Source organism: Lemur catta, chromosome 1 (genome assembly GCF_020740605.2).
Source record: "Lemur catta isolate mLemCat1 chromosome 1, mLemCat1.pri, whole genome shotgun sequence".
Classification (NCBI taxonomy): domain Eukaryota; kingdom Metazoa; phylum Chordata; class Mammalia; order Primates; family Lemuridae; genus Lemur; species Lemur catta.
In genome coordinates, this window is record NC_059128.1 from 261,112,304 (window position 1) to 261,131,295 (window position 18,992).

At 34.8% G+C, this 18,992-nt stretch overlaps 1 long non-coding RNA gene across 4 annotated transcripts in view; it reads left to right on the plus strand.

Moving 5' to 3' along the window:
* LOC123630648 overlaps positions 1–18,992 on the plus strand; it is a 274,507-nt gene that overhangs the window by 169,011 nt on the left and 86,504 nt on the right. For all 4 annotated transcript variants that reach the window (XR_006732729.1, XR_006732730.1, XR_006732727.1 and 1 more), the window contains exon 4: positions 15,444–15,529. This is a non-coding gene — a long non-coding RNA (uncharacterized LOC123630648). The remainder of the gene's footprint in view (positions 1–15,443; positions 15,530–18,992) is intronic.

The window sequence follows — 18,992 nt, forward strand, 5'->3', positions numbered from 1 at the left end:
CCCAACAGGTAATATTTTATCCCTCACCCCTCCTCACTCTCCCTTTTTTATTTCCAACGTCCGTTACACCACTTTATGTCCATATATACCCATTGTTTATCTCCCACTTATAAGTGGGTACATGGTATTTCTTCTTCCATTCCTGAGATGTTTCACTTAGGATAATGATGTCCAGTTCCATCCAAGCAAAAGACATTATTTCATTACTTTTGATGGCTGAACAGTACTCCATGGTATATATATACCACTTTTTCTTTATCTACTCACCAGTTGATGAGCGCTTAGGTTGATTCCATATTTTTGCAATTGTGAATTGTGCTATGATAAACATTTGGGTGCAGATGTCTTTCAGAAAGAACATCTTCATCATTAGCCATCTTAATCACTTCCATCAATTGAGCAAGTTTGAGTAGCATTACCCTAACTTATCAAAGGATTATTCCACTCATGTATCTGAAATTGGATTAAATTATGGAGAAATTCTACAGAAAGTAGCCCTGAACATACACAATGTGCATATTTATACCTTCTCTAATTTAGGCTAATCCTAGGTTATTGTCAGAATAAAAAATGAAGAACATTGCATTAGAACCACACTTCTTAGATGACTGTTAGCTATCTAATTGGTACTCTTACAGAAAACCAATATAAACCAGATTTCAGGGGCAATTCAAAGCATCAGAACTTTTGTGGTAGAGCACTATTCCAGCCTATTCCAAAGAAATAGTGCATCCTTGTTAATATCCTGGAAAGCAGAGTTGAGATAAATATGTGAAGACACAATATGAAATGTCAATTGTCTTTGCAAAACATAAGTATATGTATATTCTTGGGAAGTAGAAAAAAATCATGTTTGTGATTTTTGAGGAATCTATGGCTTTTAAAAAAGGTACCTCTAAGGTTGCTTTTTTGATTTCCCTTATGAAAAATAAATCTTGGTCTTCATATAGTTAATCAGCTCATTATGACAGAACTTTAATTTCATATCTCACTTGCCAGATATGAAGAGGGTACATTTTTCCACTATATATTAATAGTTATTGGAGGTAATTAAATTGCAGTTAATTTTCCATTTGTATTGAGGCCATGGTATTATGTATAAATATTCCAATTATTCAATAGAACGTGACTTAAATAGACCTATATTCTGTTTTGAAACTGTTAGGGCATATCTTACTTTGACTCTGAGAGCTGTATTGTATTAGGTTAATGAGTTCTCTTCGAGTTCTGAGGTTCCTTGAATCTATTTTAATTCCATATCAGGAATTAGAGAGGTTTTTCCAGGAAAAGTTACATAAATTCACCAACTGCAATGTGAAAGTCTATGACCCACATCTTATACTTGTATTTCCTTACTGCTTTTGCCCCCAAAGTAAGAATATAGATACTTTGCTTGTTTTAATATTATTTTGTTATAACATATTATTGTCACCATTTTTAAAAGGATATTTTTCTATGTTTTAACATGTAATTTTTAACTTATTATTTCATATAATATCTAACTTGCCACATTTAGGAACCTGGAGCAGAATGAGCCTTTGTAGCAAAATGATGAAGTTATTGTGAAAATAGAAAAAGATAACTGTAGGCAACTCTAAGCTTATAAGTTCTACAGAGCAATAGCAATAAGATACTCTGTGCAAAGCTGAGCCAGGGATTCTTATACTTCTCATATAGGATTCTTTTTATAAAATTTTATTTTATTGTAGTAAGAACACTTACTGAGATGACATCTACCCTCTTATCAGATTTTTAAATGTACAATACATTATTGTTGACTGTAGGTACAATGCTGCACAGCAAATTTCTAGAGTTTATTCAACATTATTGAATGTAACTCCCCCTTTTTCCCTTTCCCCAGCTCTGACAACCACCATTCCATTCTTTGATTCTACAAATTTGACTATTTTAGATAACTCATGTAAGTGGAATCATACAGTATTTGTCTTTCAATGATTGGCTTATTTCACTTAGTGTAATATTTTCCAGATCATCAATGTTGTTCCATATGGTAGAATTTCCTTCTTTTTTAAATGATGAATAATATTCCGGTGTTTATACCACATTGCTTTATCCGTTCACCTCTTGTTGGACATTGAAAGTGTTCCCACATCTTAGCTACTGTGAATAGTGCTACAATGCACTATTCATGGGTGTGCTAATGAACATGGGAGTGCTAATATCTCTTCAGGACCTTGATTTCAGTTCTTTTGGCTAAATACCCACAAATGAGATTGCTGGATGATATAGTAGTTTGATTTATTTAATTTTTTTGAGGAAACTCCATACTGTTTCACATAGCAGCTGCACCATTTTGCATTTCCACCAACAGTATGCAAGGGTTCCAATTCTCTGCGTCCTCAGCAACACTTTTTTTTTTATAAAAGCCATCCTGACAGGTGTGAGGTGATATTTCATGGTGGTTTTAATTTGCGTTGCCTTGATAACTAGTGACATTGAACACTTTTTAATATACCTGTTGGCAAGCTGTATGCCTTCTTTGCAGAAATGTCTATTCAAGTTTCTAGTTCATATTTTAATTGGGTTATCTCTTTTTTTGTTATTGAGTTGTTTTGAGTTCCTTATACATTTTAGATCTTAACCCCTTAACAAGTGGGATTCTTTTTTTGTTTGTTTGTTTCATATTTCATAGCATAGCAGGTCCATGAAATTAGCTATCTTAAGTAAGGTGCTTTTGTGTTGCTTGCTATAACAATGCTCATTAGAATATTAACAGAAATGTGTGAAATGCAGCTTACTAAGGAATAGGTTAGTTTTTTGAGTATAAAGAAATGGCAATTACTCAGGAAACCTCAGAAGGTATATGAGGTCTGTCTGGAAAGTATCCAGCCATTATTAATACAATGAGAATGGTTTGCACCACATAGACGTAACCTGGCAGCCAAGAAGAGAGGACTGGAATGCGCATGCGTGAACAACGGCAACTTCACTGTACTAGTCAGTGGGGTGCTACACAGCATTGAGTGAGCATGTGTACTGTGTGGCCATCACATTCAAAATGGCTGAACGAGTAGAGCAACAAATCTGCATCAAATTTTGCATTAAGCTTGAACATTCCTCCATGGAAACTATTCAGATGATTCAGAAGCCTTCTGGGGAGGACGCAATGAGTGCAACATAAATAAAAGTGTGGTGCAAATGCTTCAAAGATGGTTGAGAATCTGTTGAAAGTGATCCACGTTCGGAAGGCCTGCAACAAGCAGCAAGCAGAACACCTGAGAATGTTGAACGAACGTGTATAGGCTGCAGTCAACAAAGATCAGCGACTCACAGTGTGAGAAGTAGCAGCTGATCTGGGGATTCCAAAAACTACTGTGTCTGAGATTTTGATGCAGGATCTTGACGTGAAACGTGTTGTGACAAAATGTGTTACGTGGCTTCTGCCACCAGAGCAGAAGGAACATTGTGCTGCATTTGCTGACTTGCTTCAAAGTGCTACCAATGAACCAGATTTCCTCAAGAAGGTCATAACCAGAGATGAATCATGGGCCTATGGCTATGATCTGGAAACGAAAGTCCAGTCACCCCAATGGAAGTTGCCTGGTTCTCCATGCTTGAAGAAGGTGCAGCAAACTCGCAGCAAGATCGAGAGGATGTTAACTGTGTTTTTTGACTGAGAAGGTGTTATCCACCACGAATACACTCCTCCAGGCCAAACATTGAATAAGGAGTACTGCCTCAGTGTTCTTCATCAGTTGAGAGATGCAATGTAACCAAAACAGCCACAGCTATGGGCAAATGGTGATTGGCAGCTTCATCACAACAACGTGTCCACCCATACATCACATCTTGTGCGGAGTTTTTTGGCAAAACATCAAATCACCCAGGTGACTCAGCCCCCCTACAGCCCAGATTTGGTGTCCTGCAATTTCTAGCTTTTCCCAAAACTAAAATCACCTTTGAAAGGGAAGAGATTTCAGACTGTTGATGAGATTCAGGAAAATACGATGAGGTAGCTGATGGCGATTCCAACACAGGATTTTATAGATTGTCTTTTTTTTTATTTCAGCATATTATGGGGGTACAAAAGTTTCAGTTACATATATTGCCCTTACCCCCTCTCCCCCGAATCAGAGCTTCAAGCATGTCCATCCCCTAGACGGTGCGCATCGCACTCATTATGCATATATACACCCATCCCCTCCCCCGCCAACATCTGCCCAACACTCGATTAATGTTATTCCTAAATGTGCTCTTAGGTGATGATCAATGAAACCAAAGGGGAAGAGATGCTGGGAGTGCTGTGTGAGGTCCCAAGGTGCCTACTTTGTAGGAGACTGAGGCGTCATTGTCCTGTGTACAGTGTTTCTTGTATCTTGTATCTTCTTCAATAAATGTCTCAATTTTTCATATTAGAGACAATTTTTCATATCCAGATGGCTAGATACTTTCTGGACAGGCCTCGTATTTCAGGAGCTGATGTGACAGCATTTAGTGGTAATTATAGTGTGAGAAAATGTTTCCTAAAATGAATTTATTTTGAACATTCAAGTAAATTTTGCATTAAATTTAATTGTTGTCAAGTGTGTAGTTTATGTTCTTGTATGACAGTTTTAAATTTTTTATATTCATTTATGATTCATATAAAAAAGTTTTTCTGTAATTTTATTGGTAACAAAATACCAATTCTCATGGTATGTTATTAAAATTCTGTATTTGCAATTGAGCCGTTTTTCAGAAAAGGTATACTTTGCATTAACATTTGGAAGTAAGCATTCCTCAGTTTACTCTGATAATGACAAAAACTTGTATAGGAGGATGTGAGCCAGTGCTACACAACTTTAAGTTTTCTCTCCTAGGGAAATCTTTTTTTTTTTCTATTTCTTATCTTATATTTGGCAAGATAATTGGATTACATTAAGTGATCTTTTAGGCAACGTAAAATTAACAGATCTTTATAAAAGCCAATTCTAAGACTTTGGCCTATCACATATGTAACCTTGGCTTTATATGTTCCCATTTTAAAGAAATAGTAATGGTGACCACAAGTTAGCAGAATCTTAGAGTTAGAAGATACCTTAACAATCACCAACCCTCTCCTCTGAAGCTGAATTAGTTTAGCAATACATCTGGTTTATGTCTTTCTAGGAATTAACATTTTCTAACGGGGGGAGCTTACTACTTTCATGGGTAGCTAATGACATCTTTGGCTAGCTCTAATTTTTAGAGAGATTTTTCTCATATTGAGCCAAATTTTGTCTCTGGAGCAACACCAAATATATCTACATGACAGTACTTTGAATATTAGAAGTCAGTTTTCATGTCTCTTTCCCCTGTAGGCCTTTAATTTGTCATAATAAGTTTTTAGGAATCTCTAAGTATTATTATTATGCATCTATATGAAATTGAGGATAAAGTCTTCCAGACCACAAAATATGCCTGAGATTTTTTAGTTCAACTGTAAGGAATTAGAGTGCAACTACAAAGTTAAAGGGAAGACCACTCTTACTTCTGATATGAACTACAAGTCTGGGATTTCCCCAAATCACCTTTAGGTTGGATAATTTACTAGAAAGACTCACAGAACTCACTGAAAAGTACTATGCTCACAGTTTCATTTATTACAAGGAATGATACAGAAAATCAGCCAAAGGAAGAGACACATAGTACAGAGCCTGGTAGGGTTCCAAACAAGAAGTTTCAGTTGCCTTCTGTGATGATAAGTGCCTTAGTCCATTTTGTGATACTATAACAGAATACCACAGACTGGGTAGTTACAATAAACAGAAATTTGTTTCTCATAGTTCTAAAGACTGGGAAGTCCAAGAACAAGGGCCTAGCATCTGGGCCTTTTCATACCATGGCAGATAGCAGAAGAGCAAGAGAGAGAGAGAGAGAGAGAGAGGGAGCGAGAATGTGAGTATAAAAGAGGGTCAAATTCCCTCTTTCATAACAGACCCACTCCTGTGATACCATCCATTAATTCATTCACTTTGCCTTTATGGCCTAATCACCTCTCCTTAGGCCCTACTTTGCAACATTGTTGTATTGAGGATTATGTTTCAAACACATGCTTTTTGGGAAACACATTCAAACCATAGCAATGCACATGGAGTATTGCCAACCAGGGAAGCACACCTGAGCTTCCATATCCAGAGATCTATTGGGGTTTTATTACATAGACATGATTGATGTTTGATACAGTAGGTTGTCCAAAGGACCCACCATGAGTAACAAAGACATTTCTATCACCTGGGAAATTTCAGAGGTTTAGAGGTTATCTCCCAGAAGCCAATTACAAAATCCACACCTCTCTCTGAGTGAGGCCAAACTTCTTTCTATGCAGTATCACTTGCTATTTTCTTGGCTAAAGACACGCCAGTTTGTTAATCTTACATGAGATATAGTTTAAGAAGCTCAACATATTTCGGGTGTGTTTATCTAGATAATCTCTAACTTTTCAATTTCCTCTTATAAAACATATACCTCCTATTGCTTATCTTCAGAAGCTATTTTTATATTAAAGTATTGGATCCATGCTAGGATGTGTGAAATAATATTCTGGACTTTGGGGTCAGCACACTTGGAGAATTCAGACATTTAACAGCCAGTAAACCTTGGAAACTTTATATAATATTCTTTGTGAGCTTCTAGTTCCTCCTAGATAGAGTGTTTCTAATAATGCCTACTTCATATTTTACGGAGACTAAATGAGAACACATGTAAAATTTTTAATGCATCATAGAAGCTTAATAAATATCAGTTAATTTCTGGGACAAATACTGGACAGTCTGAATTTGTGTTTGAGAGGCATCGTAAGCAATGCTTGCCTGTTGAGTCTTCCAGACTAGATGTATAAATACAGTGTTAAAAAAACAGAATTCAATTAAATTCATCAAATATTTATTTAAGTTCAACTGAGAAGTACAAAGCATTATGCTAGTGACTGAGAGAGAAAAAGACAGTTTCTGCCTTCCTATTAGTAGACTAGAATACGTGTTAAATTCTGGTACAAAACTGGTGCAACAGTAGAAGTCTAAAAGAAAAAAAAAATTCTGATTGGAGTTCCAGGAAGAATGTATTTCCAAGAAGGTAATATATCTCTGAAGGCCCAAAGAACTAGGAGGGCTTTTGTGGTACTTTTGGAAACAGTATCTTTTTTCAGAATTTCTCAATGAATTTACTTGGTAAAAATGTATATTTAGCAACAGGAAATAAATAAATTAATCATGAATACAGGAATAAAATCTAAACAAAATTATCTTATATCAGAAATAAAAGCACTCTGTAGCAATATTTAAAAAATCAAATTTAGACAAAATTTTAATCTTTATATTAAAAATAGCTGTTGATTTCTTTGGAATGCAAAGAGATTGCTTCTGTGCCTCATACTTTAAACACTCAGGACAATTTACCCAATTTTTAAAATTCATTATGTCAGTTTCTGATTTCAAGGAAAGTATGTATAGATTTTATTTTACATAGTTCATTTGAGAACTGTGAAGGAATTAAGCATAATTCATTTATTCATCAAGCAATTCATTCAGCAAATATTCATTGAATGCATTCTGCGTGTCAGGAACTGTTCCAGGCTCTGGGAAATGCATCTTGAATGAAACAGACAAAATCTCTGCCCTCAGTGGAAACCTGACAAATAAACAAGTGAGAAAATACATAGAATGGCAGATGGTACAAGTACTGTAGAGAAAATGAAAGCAGGATAATGGATGATAGAGGGGCTGGAGAAGGATGGCATTTGCTGTTTCATATAAGGAGATCAGGAAAGACCTTGTGGCAGACATCTGAGCAGGGACAGTTCCTGGTGTGGGAGCACATCAGAGAGAGAAGTGGGGGTGAGTGTTCCAGGAAGAGAAAACAGCCAGAGCAAGTTTCCTGAGGTTGGAGGGCGCTTGGCATTTTCCAGGAACTGCAAGGAATCCAGTGTGGCTGAAGGAGAATGAGCGATAGAGAAAGAAAGCAGTGGGAGAATGCTATAATATCAGGCCCTGTTGGGCCATTACAAAGACTCTACATTTTATTACCTGACCTGTGCCTACCCCTTCAGCCTCTGCCTCACCTCTTATCTTTTTGTTTCTTTGCATCTGCATTGTCCAATATGGTAGTCACTAGCACACATGGCTATTGAGAACATGAAATGTGGCTAGTCCAATTAAACAGTATGAAAAAATGTAAAATGACTCAATAATTCTATATTGTTTAATATGTCAAAATAAAAATATTTTGGATATATTGGGTTAATAAGACAAAATAAATTTCATCTGTTTCTTTTCTTGTAATTAACATTTTTGTTTTGAGATAATTCTAGATTCACATGTAATTGTAAGAGATAATACATAAAAATCTTGTGTACCTTTTATCTATTTTTCCCAGTAGTGATATCTTGCAAATCTATAGCCACACTGTTGCTAGTAGGATATCAACAGTGATACAATCTTATTCATATTCCCCCAGTCTTAGTTGTATTCATTTGTATGTGTGTGATTGTGTGTACACACTTAGTTCTATGCAATTTTATTGCATGTGTAGGTTCATGTATCCACCATCACATGAAAATACAGAACTGTTCCTTCATCGCAAAGATCCCTTGTATTGCCTTTTTATAACCAACCTCACCTCCTTCCTGTACCCCATCCCTGCACCTAGCTCTGAGCCCTAGCAACCACTAGTATGTTCTCCATTTCTATAATTTTATCATTTGAAAAATGTTATGTAAATGAAATCATAGTGTGTATGCTTTTGAGATTGCCTTTTTACCCTTAGCATAATTCTCTGAAAATTCATCCAAGTTATTGATTCAATTCATTGATTCAAGCTATTGATATGCATACATATATATGTATGTAAAATCAGTAGTTTATTCGTCTTATTTGCCGAATAATATTTCATGGTATGGATATACCATAGTTTATTTAACTATCCACCCATTGAAGAACACCTGGATTTGTTCCAGTTTTTGCTATTATAAGTAAAGCTGCCATAATCATTCCTGTACAGGTTCTAATGTGAACATAAGTTTTCATTTATCTGGGGTAAATGCCAAAGAGTTCAGTTGCTGTGTCATAGGGTAATTGCATGTTTAGTTTTGTAAGACTGCCAGATTGTTTTCCAGAGTGGCTGTACCTACCTATTGCTTTTTACTTTTTTTTTTTCAATGTAGCTACTAAGAAAAAAATTACATATGTAATTTCTCATGTTTATATCAAACAGTCCTGCCGTAGTCTAGAGTACCAAGTTCTTCTCCACCTCAGGTTCTTCCCAGGTGCCTTGCTTTCTAACTGAAGTGTGTTCTTATTGTCCCCTCATAAACGGCACCAACTGCTATAGCTTAATGGTTAAGAGAAGAATCTAAAACCAGACAGACTGGGCTTGGATCCTGGATCTACCCCTTACTGGCTATATAATTTGTTCAGGTGTTTAATGCCTTTTTTTCCTCAGTTTTCTTACCTGTAAATGGAGTGATTGTAGCAGTCCTGATCTCACTGGGTTGATGTGGTGGTTGAGTTGGCTGTGTGAGATGAGACCCTTCTGATCCCCTCCCCAAGAGCAGGTTTAAATTCTCATTTCTTAATAGGCTTCCATTGCTGTCAACACCCTCATTATAATTGTAATTATGTGATCATTTCATATCTTTCTTCACTACTAGAATCTAAGCAACTGTAACACCAGTGACCTCATCTATGTGATTTAGTGTTGTATCCTCAGTGCTAGCCAAAACTAGCCAAGAGGAGGCACTTAACAAATCACCAAAGAATGACTGAATGAGTAAATTTCCTTGAATGTAAACATTTGGTTATGATTCAAAGTAATATTTTTTTTAATTTATCTAATTTTTAAAAACATCATATACTATTCGTGTTTCTCTGGTTCAGAACACTCGGTCTCTAATTGTTAAGTGACGTGAACAGTTATTACATGAGGATCCTATGTACCATGGAATAAAAACTGTTCTGGTATAATGACAGAATTCAAAGAAAAAAATAATAATACTAGTATGTAGAATATGATACTATTTGATTGTTAGTTTTGGTTAAATTCTTTAGTTTAAATAATTATGTCATTTTTATGCTGGGATTCCCTAAACTTAACAGAATGCATATTATTTAACTGCTTCCTTTGGGTTTATGGGCCTTTTGAAGACTGAGCCCCTCAAAACACCAGTAGATGACATTGTCATAGAAGTCCTTCTTTATACCTCTGTAGATAATTTTATCTCAGTATTCCAATTATTTAAGGCCTTAATTAGGTAAACTCCATAACATTTTTGGGAAATGCAGAGAAAACCATGGCATAACATAGATGATTTTCATTTACCTACTCTCTGTTTAAAACCCAAACTGTGTACCAACTATCTCTATCAAGAACATATGCCTCCTATACATACACACACACACACACACACACACACACACACACACACACAAACACACACACATACACACACATTTTCTCAGTTATCTACTTTTATCTACTTACCTACGACGAGAAGTTACTATATTATAAAGGGCACTGACTTATGGTCACTTACTTTGACCTAGGATGAGTGAGGCTATTGCTCTACCATTTTATTAACTTTGAGATCTTGAAAAGATCAATTAGCATGTTTCATCCTTCATTTTGTTTGCTGCATAATGGGAATGATACATGGGGAAATTGCACTGATGATTAAACACAAGGGTCCATCTATAGATCTCTAATAATACGTATCTCCATATTTAGATGGTATCAGGCCATGTGTTGAGTTTCAGGGACATACTTATTCATGTACGTTTTCTCCAATTTCCCCACACTCTCTCAAAGGCAGGTATCAGTAGACCACTGTTAGACATTAGACATGCTGAGTATCAGAGATAGAATTTAACTTTACTTAGTTACGTGACAAGACTGTACTATAAAACTATGACTCTCAAGTCCGAACTAATCCATCAGGAGATAAAATGTGCCTTCTTTTCATTAAAGTATTTGAACTCAAATTTATAATGCAGCATATCTAGGTATGAAAGAAAGTTTATGATGAAATTTGCTTCCTGGTAATGAGTTTTAATATTGGATAGGTTTAAATAATACAAAAACATAAAATTGCTAATATTTGTTGCATGTTTACTTTGTACGCAGCTCTATATTAAGTAATTTACTGGAATTATTTTATTTTAGTGTGACAATGCAGGTAGCTCCTATAATTGTCCCTCTTTTACACTAGAGGAAACAGTCTAAGAGATATTAAATTAATGGCTCAAGGTCAGAAAGCTGGTAATTATTAAAACCAGGATATGATTCTGTATAATGTGAGGACTCAAGCCTTTACTAGAGATGCATGTTGCCCCTTATTTCAATAATTTAACTTGGTCATTTGGGTTAATCATGTAGAGGTGATGTTCTCATTTCGTTTTCATATGACATATTCTTCAACATTTTTCATACACACAAAGTGGTATAAAATAAAATAATGTTCTCTCTCCTATGCCTTTACATTTGTTGTGTTTTTATAGCCTTTATAAATAAAACAAACAATAACAACAGCAAACTCTTGCCTGACGTGAGTTAACCATTCTGGCTCCTCCCACTTTCCTATTGCAATCAGAGGACTTCGAGGTTCATCATAAATAACTATATGCCAACAATAATTTTCATGATCAAGTAACTCTAGTACTATACATATGAAAACATCATACCATATTTTAAAAAATCACTTCCAGCACATTTTAATAAATCTCTATATAATTACCTTCTGGAATAACAATATTACATGGATTATTTTTTTCTAATTAAAATGTTAAATCCTTTTTTAGAGATTACTGTTTATTTGACCATTTATTTACATATTGCACATGAGTCTCTGTTTGGAATTTGTTAGCTTTCTCTCTACTAAACAACTGCTTTATGCCGCTATTTTGTTGTGAAAATTATTGCTTTATAGGAGCACTTTGCCTTTATGTGTTGCTATTTTATTATTACTATATTTAATTGGAATGCTCCTATTGTATAACCAGGGAGAATTCTTTAAACCTGGGAGTGTGGGCTGCACGTAATCTAGAGATATTTATTTATTTATTTTCTTTTCCCCAAAAATATCAACTTTGATTAATAATTATATACAGGCTTTGTTCTTCTTATCTGGGTGTCAACAGTAATTGGAATCCATATCCATATCCTACCTTGCAATCATGCTGCAAAAGGCCAATAAATTCCCGCTGAGTGTGTTACTTGTTAAATTTAGTGCATTACATTCAGGGTAATGAATAAAAGCAGTGGACCGTTACCGTCTGGCTGGCTGAGGAAGGCTAGAACAGCCAGACTCCCCCGAGGCCTTGAGCCGGCTTAAAAATGGTGACAGGCAGATTCAAGGGAGTCCCCGAGCATCACAGTTCAGTTTGTCTCCCTTAATTTCCTCTTCTGTGGAGACTCAGGCTGGAGGGAGGTGAAGTAATCTTATCCATTAATTCACCAAACTTTCGTAACATGCTGCATGCTCTGGTTTCATTAATAAGCAAATACAGTTTAGATACTTATGTATTTACATTGAGCAGGGAGATGAGGATACCATTGATGTAAACTAGTGGCTATGCCTCCACACAGTTCACTTTGTATATCTATATAGGTCTATTGTGTATTCATTTATGTATGTTAAAAATGCACATGAATATTTTTATGAGTGAATAACCAATGAAGCAAGCCCCATATATATATATATATGTATATATATATATGCTAACTTACTTTTGTCTCATATTTATTGAATATACATCAGCAGTTACTGAAAACAGGACTACCACATTCCTAAGACTACTTGCAACTCTTTTTTTAATAAATAAATATATTCATTTGAAAAAGATTTCTGAAACTATAATATAAAAATTTTACATATGCTGTAAATGTACAAATGCAAGGATGTTAGAGCAAGCTGGTCTATAGTCTTAACTTACTCTTTTGTTGTGATAACTGAGTGAGAGTCTTTATTCTCCTAGCCTGGCAATGGTTACACACTGTTTCCCGCCAAAGCCAGCTGACTCCCTTAGTCCTTTGAGCTATTGTAAATATTAATATCAATTCAAAAGGAACTAGATCCTTAAAGAAAGGAAGTAAAAATAATTTTATGAAATGGCCACTTTTATTATTTTTGAGTGTGTTGGAAATTTAGTGAACAGTGTCCTTTGCTATCCATGATAGAACAGCTGGTTCCAAATAACGTGGTGTATCTCATTAGAGAGATATTAGATCTAATTATGCAACATATAAGTGAGATCATTATAGTAACATTATCTCAATGAGGTAAGTAAAGTGCATGTGAAATCTAACACTCTGCTGCTTGAAAGAATTTTTGAAAGCAAATGTAAGGAATTAGTGATTACTTAACTGTAAGTTGAAAGATGTTGCAAGCCAGTTTTGCATCTTTGACATGTAATGGAAAAATATAATAGGATGGTAGGTACCCTGATTATTTCTGCTGGAGATAAAAATGAACTTCCTCAGCAAATATGAATATCTTTTAATACAGATAAATAACATAATAAAACAAGTGCCTTCTTTTAAGTATCTCTACTGCGCGTAAGAGTTTCCCAAACTTTAGAGTGTAACAAAATCACAGACAGGACTTATTAAAACAAAGGTTGCTGGGTTCCAACCTCAGAGTTTCTGTTCAGTAAGGCTGGGTAGAGCCTGAGAATTTGCATTTCTAAAATTCCCAAGTGATGCTTATATGGCTGGTCCAGGTCCACCACTTGCGAACCACTGGACTAGGTGAAAATCACTAAATACGACACTTAACTCACATTCTTCTTGATTGTTTTTCTGTAAGATAAAAACCCAAGGATCCTATTCTACTTGGTATTTTTCAATCAAGCTAGACATCTTTCAAAATCTAGAATTTTTTACAAAGAAATCTATCCTTGAAATGTAATTAAGACTATCTGCCAAGCATTAGGCATATTTATAACAACACATTTAGAAATAACACCACAAATAATAAAATGAATAAATACCGCCAGTTTCATAATTTACCTAGCAAGGAAGATGGCAAAAATAATTAGAGGTTTCAGCTCTGCAAAGCTAATTTGGCTTACTCTTATCTGTACACATTATCTCTTTCCTAAGAGCTCTGGGTGTGTTTACTAAATTAATTGATTCTGCTCAAAAAATTTTAAATTAAGAAAAGTAGCAATGGAACCAAGATTGTTTGTTATTATATATATATATATATATATATATATATATATATATATATATATATATAAAATAACTAATTGGCTCTCTTCATTGTGTAGCAATGTAAACCATAGATTGGATGATTTCGCTAATTTATCACCTAGTAATGTGTTTAGGAAAATGCTTATAATAAAAGGCCACCAAAATTTCACATATGACTTTAGTTTATTGGTTTTTGGTTTTTATCTGTTTCTCAACCCAAATCAAGCATTATGATTATTATGGTAACAATAATATTCAAAGGGCATTTCCAGAGAGAATAATTTCTTGGCTCTATTGAGGGAACCTTCAAAATTAGATAATCTGGTCCATATTCTGAACTGAAATGCCTGAGGCTCGATAAAATCAGGGAACATCTGCGTAATAGTCACGCCTAAAAATAAAGACAAAAATTACAGAACCCTAATATTAAAGATACAATTTGAAATGTTCCTGCGGAAGAGAGCCCAAAACAAATTTATGAAACAACCAAAGGTTTTAATTTTGAAAAACTAGGTTATAATCTGTTTTCCATGCCGATTTTAACTGAGCTATCTCACTCATTCTTACTGTCTCCACCCTCACTGCAAAACAGAGCTGGACAGTCCATTCGTCTCGGTGTCACAAATGAGGAAATGATGATACAGGTGCTTTTGGATCATTCGGATGTGTTTATCCCAGTCCCAAAGAAAACTATGTTTCCCAGGATCACTTTTTACATATCCAAAAAAGCTCCTTCTTATATTGAATTATACCCGCACATATAACTAGACTGAAGGTTTACACTCCATTCACTTTCTTATGTTCTTATTCTTGGCTACAATCTGCACTTCCATGAGAAGCTTTAGAAAATACTAATGCCTGGGTCTCAACCAGAGAAAATTGGATTCAGTTGGGCTGGTGAATAGTCAGGTCATTAGGATCTTTGAAAAAGCTTCCCATGTGACTACAACGTGCTGCTGAGTTTGAAACCAATGTTTACAGTATTGATAGGTGAATTTATTAAAAGAGCTAATAACAATGAACTTAGCTTATGCATCTCACATCCCAAGAATATAAACATATGGGAAATAGTAAAGTCTTCATTCCAATTAGTATGTATTTGTGGGTTTTTGACCATGCAGAGATGGGAATAACCTGATGAAATCCGCTCTATAGATTTATCATAATCTTGGTGATTACACCTTTGGTGGTAACATGTGCTTACTGATCCAATACTTATCATAGGAGTTGAAGTTTCACTTGTTTTAGGTTCTTATTCTCTTTCTCCTGTTCTTCTGCAGTGGTTCCCTAACCAGAATTCCAGAGAGCATATGATGTGGCAGGCACTGTGCAGGGGACAGGAGCACAGTGGTGAACAAGCATAAAGGTAAGTTTACCTAATGTTTAAAAAGAATAAAACTATGAAAATCACTGGCAAAGTAAAAGACTTAAACGTCTAAAAAAGGATTTAAAAACCAACAATGATTTGGTAATAAGATATATATTCTATTAACAAAAATTAGAAAGGGAATGCGGATGTTAAGTGGAGGAAAGGAAGGGGTATAGAAGAAAAGGTATATCAACATTTTTTTCTTATCTGGGAGGGGCCATCTATGCTACCTCATTCTTGGCTTTGATAATGACACAGTATAAAGTATAAGCAATACATGCAGATATTTTAAGGGAACATATAAAATATAAACAATATGTACAACTACCAAATCACCAAAGAATCATATAATTTAAATAACTAAAAAAGGGAAGTAGAAGGAAAAGTTAACAATGAATATTTATAAAGTCTTATACCCTACAAACAGAAACTATACATTTTTTTCAAGAATCTATAGTTTGTTTATAAAAATAGACCAGTATTAGTTAAGAACAGCAACAACAAGAAATTAACAGAAATTCCAGAAATCACATGTGGTCACAATTTAATAGTACTAAAAATAAATGTTTCATAAAAATACTCCCCAAAATATTAAAAAAAGACAACAAAACAAAAGTGACATTAAATAAGCAAACCATTTTCTTAAAGAACTGTTGGGACAGAGATTGAGCCCGTCCTTTGAAGTGAGGTATCACAAGGATGGAAAAACATACGCCACATGTACTCACTATCAAATTGGTACTAACTGACCAACACTAAGGTGTTCACATGGTAGTAATACTGGGTGCCAGTCAGCGGAGGGGTGGGGTGGGGTGGGGTAAACCCACAACTAATAGAAGCAGAATGCACTGTATGGCGGGGGGGACATGCTTGTAGTCCTGTCTTGGGCAGGGCAAATAGCATTTCATGTAACCAAAATGTTTGTACCCCCATAATATCCTGAATAAATTAAAAAAAAAAAGGAGAGGAAAAGAAAAAAAAAGAACTGTTAAGACAAATGAGAAACTAAAGCCATAATTGTAGGCTATTTAGGAACTTACTAACATTACAGTACCATATTTTAACACTGATATATTCCAAAACTGTTCTCAGAGACAAATTCATAGACTTTAACATTCAGTATATTAAACTGAAATGTAAAGGAATCAATTCTTTATCTCAAAAATTTAAGTGGACTACAATAAATCAAAGACAAAAATTAGGAACAAAAGGAAAACAAATTTAGTTGAATTAGAGAAATTGTAATATCAACACGTAAATCACAGAACTAAATCTTTTTTAAAGGAAAAACTTCTTTAATATTCTGCAAGAGTAAGAAAGCAAAAAAAAAAGTGAAAATACAAGCAGAAGATTTAAAAAATAATATAAAGGTAATTAAAAATTTCTAAAAAATATATAATTCATATAGGGTATTAAAATAATACTCAATGATCCATTAAAACATTTATCTCAATAATATAGAGATGATTTCAATGACCAATTTATAATATTTGACCTTATATAACAACACTATGTCCTTCACACATTCAAATTTTCATGTAGGGTCCATAAATATGTTGTAAATATACTTCTTATAAGTTTATATTTTCTGTAAAAATTAAGATACAATTTTTAAATTACAGTTTTACCTGATTATCGCTAGATTGAAAGAATCACAAAATTCCACACACTACAAAACTTGGATATAAACAGAAAATGGAATACCCATAATCTGATCTTTTTCTGAAATCCACACCCAAAATTTGGCAGAAAAACAGTGTTTAATCTCTTGTGAATGTACTCTGATGTACTATATTAGAAAATACTTAATCTTTCATTCTTGCATATTTTCTCCTTCCCTATAATCTCATCCTAAAACCTGCCTGGGAATTGCAAGCCCACTAGAGATTCTATTCTGCCACTATGCAGATTCTGAATTACCATTTTGGCTCAGGTAAAGAAATGTAGTCAAACTATCAACATTTTTTAAATCAGTATTTATCATTAAGTTGTGTGCAGGTTTTAGAAATTTTTTGTTTATATACTTTTTATTTCACATTATAACATTTTTATGAAATATCTTTTTTTTTTTTTTTACCATTGGTAGATATGATACATCTTTAGGAAATACTAGTTAACTACAGACTTGAATTTTACTCTCTGCTATATTTGCGTATCCTATCATCCACGATTCCTAAAATTTTAGACTAGTCCTGGGACATGCCTCTTTCCCTCAAACATCCCCACCATCACACCCAGTTGTTGGGCTCATCCAGCTGATTAATGTGGTGACAGCGAAGCTGACTTACAGGACTTCTGCAGACTAGATATTAGGCTACAGGCCTATACCGTGGGAGCAGCAGCAAAGTGGTATCACAAGCCTCACTTGCAAAGGTTGATCTAGTCTAAGTCTCTCTCCAGCTTTCATGTTCATGTACAGCTCTTTTTTCCTTATTTTAATACCCACATCCTAAAATAGGCAATGCGAACCATTACCAAGAGCAGCAGGAGGGGTGAGCTTTGGCAATCTGTCCTCCAGAATCTCATCTTGTGAATTTACTTTACTGTTTGTAGACTCAGATACCTGGCACTTGCCAAGCTACACTTAGAAAAGGATCAGTCTATATCATAATCTCCGCAATTTCTTAGTAGCAATTATTTTGTTCATTGACAAGTGTCCCACCTGAGCATCTAATGGAAACTGATATATCAAAAATGAGAGGTATGGAAATTTTCATAGAGGAAGGTCAAGAAATACAACCCTAAATATATCTTAATCATAAAAAGTTTAGAAAATAGTCTAAAATAAACATGAATGTAGAATATGCCAACAAAAATAAGATACATCAATGAGGGTAGGTCTGAAATACCGATTGGAAGTAGGCTTTCACCTTTGGGCCAGGCTGTCAACACTGAAATTTCTCAATTAGGACCTTACTATATCCCAAGCATTGTGCCTAAAATCTTTGCATATATAATTACACTTAATCTTTCCAATACTTCTATCAGGTAGGTTCTATTATTGCTCTTCTCCTATTTGTTTATTTACAATTTTGGATAGGGAAGCCAAAATTTGAAGAGATTAAGAAATTGGTCTTCTCTGGGAGGGCGAGGCAGGAAGATCACTTGAGGTTAGGAGTTTGAGACCAGCCTGAACAAGAGCAAGACCCTGTATCTACTAAAAATAGAAAGAAATTAGCCAGACAACTAAAAATATATGGAAAAAATTAGCCAGACATGGTGGCGCATGCCTGTAGTCCCAGCTACTCAAGAGGCTGAGGCAGAAGGATTGCTTAAGCCCAGGAGTTTGAGGTTGCTGTGAGCTAGGCTAACGCCACAGCACTGTAGCCCGGGCAACAGAGCGAGACTCTGTCTCCAAAAAAGAAAAAAGAAAGAAAGAAAGAAATTGGTCTTATAGGATACAGATAATAAATAGCAGAATCTTGATTTAAATTCTAATTGTGCCCCCAATTTTAAGTTC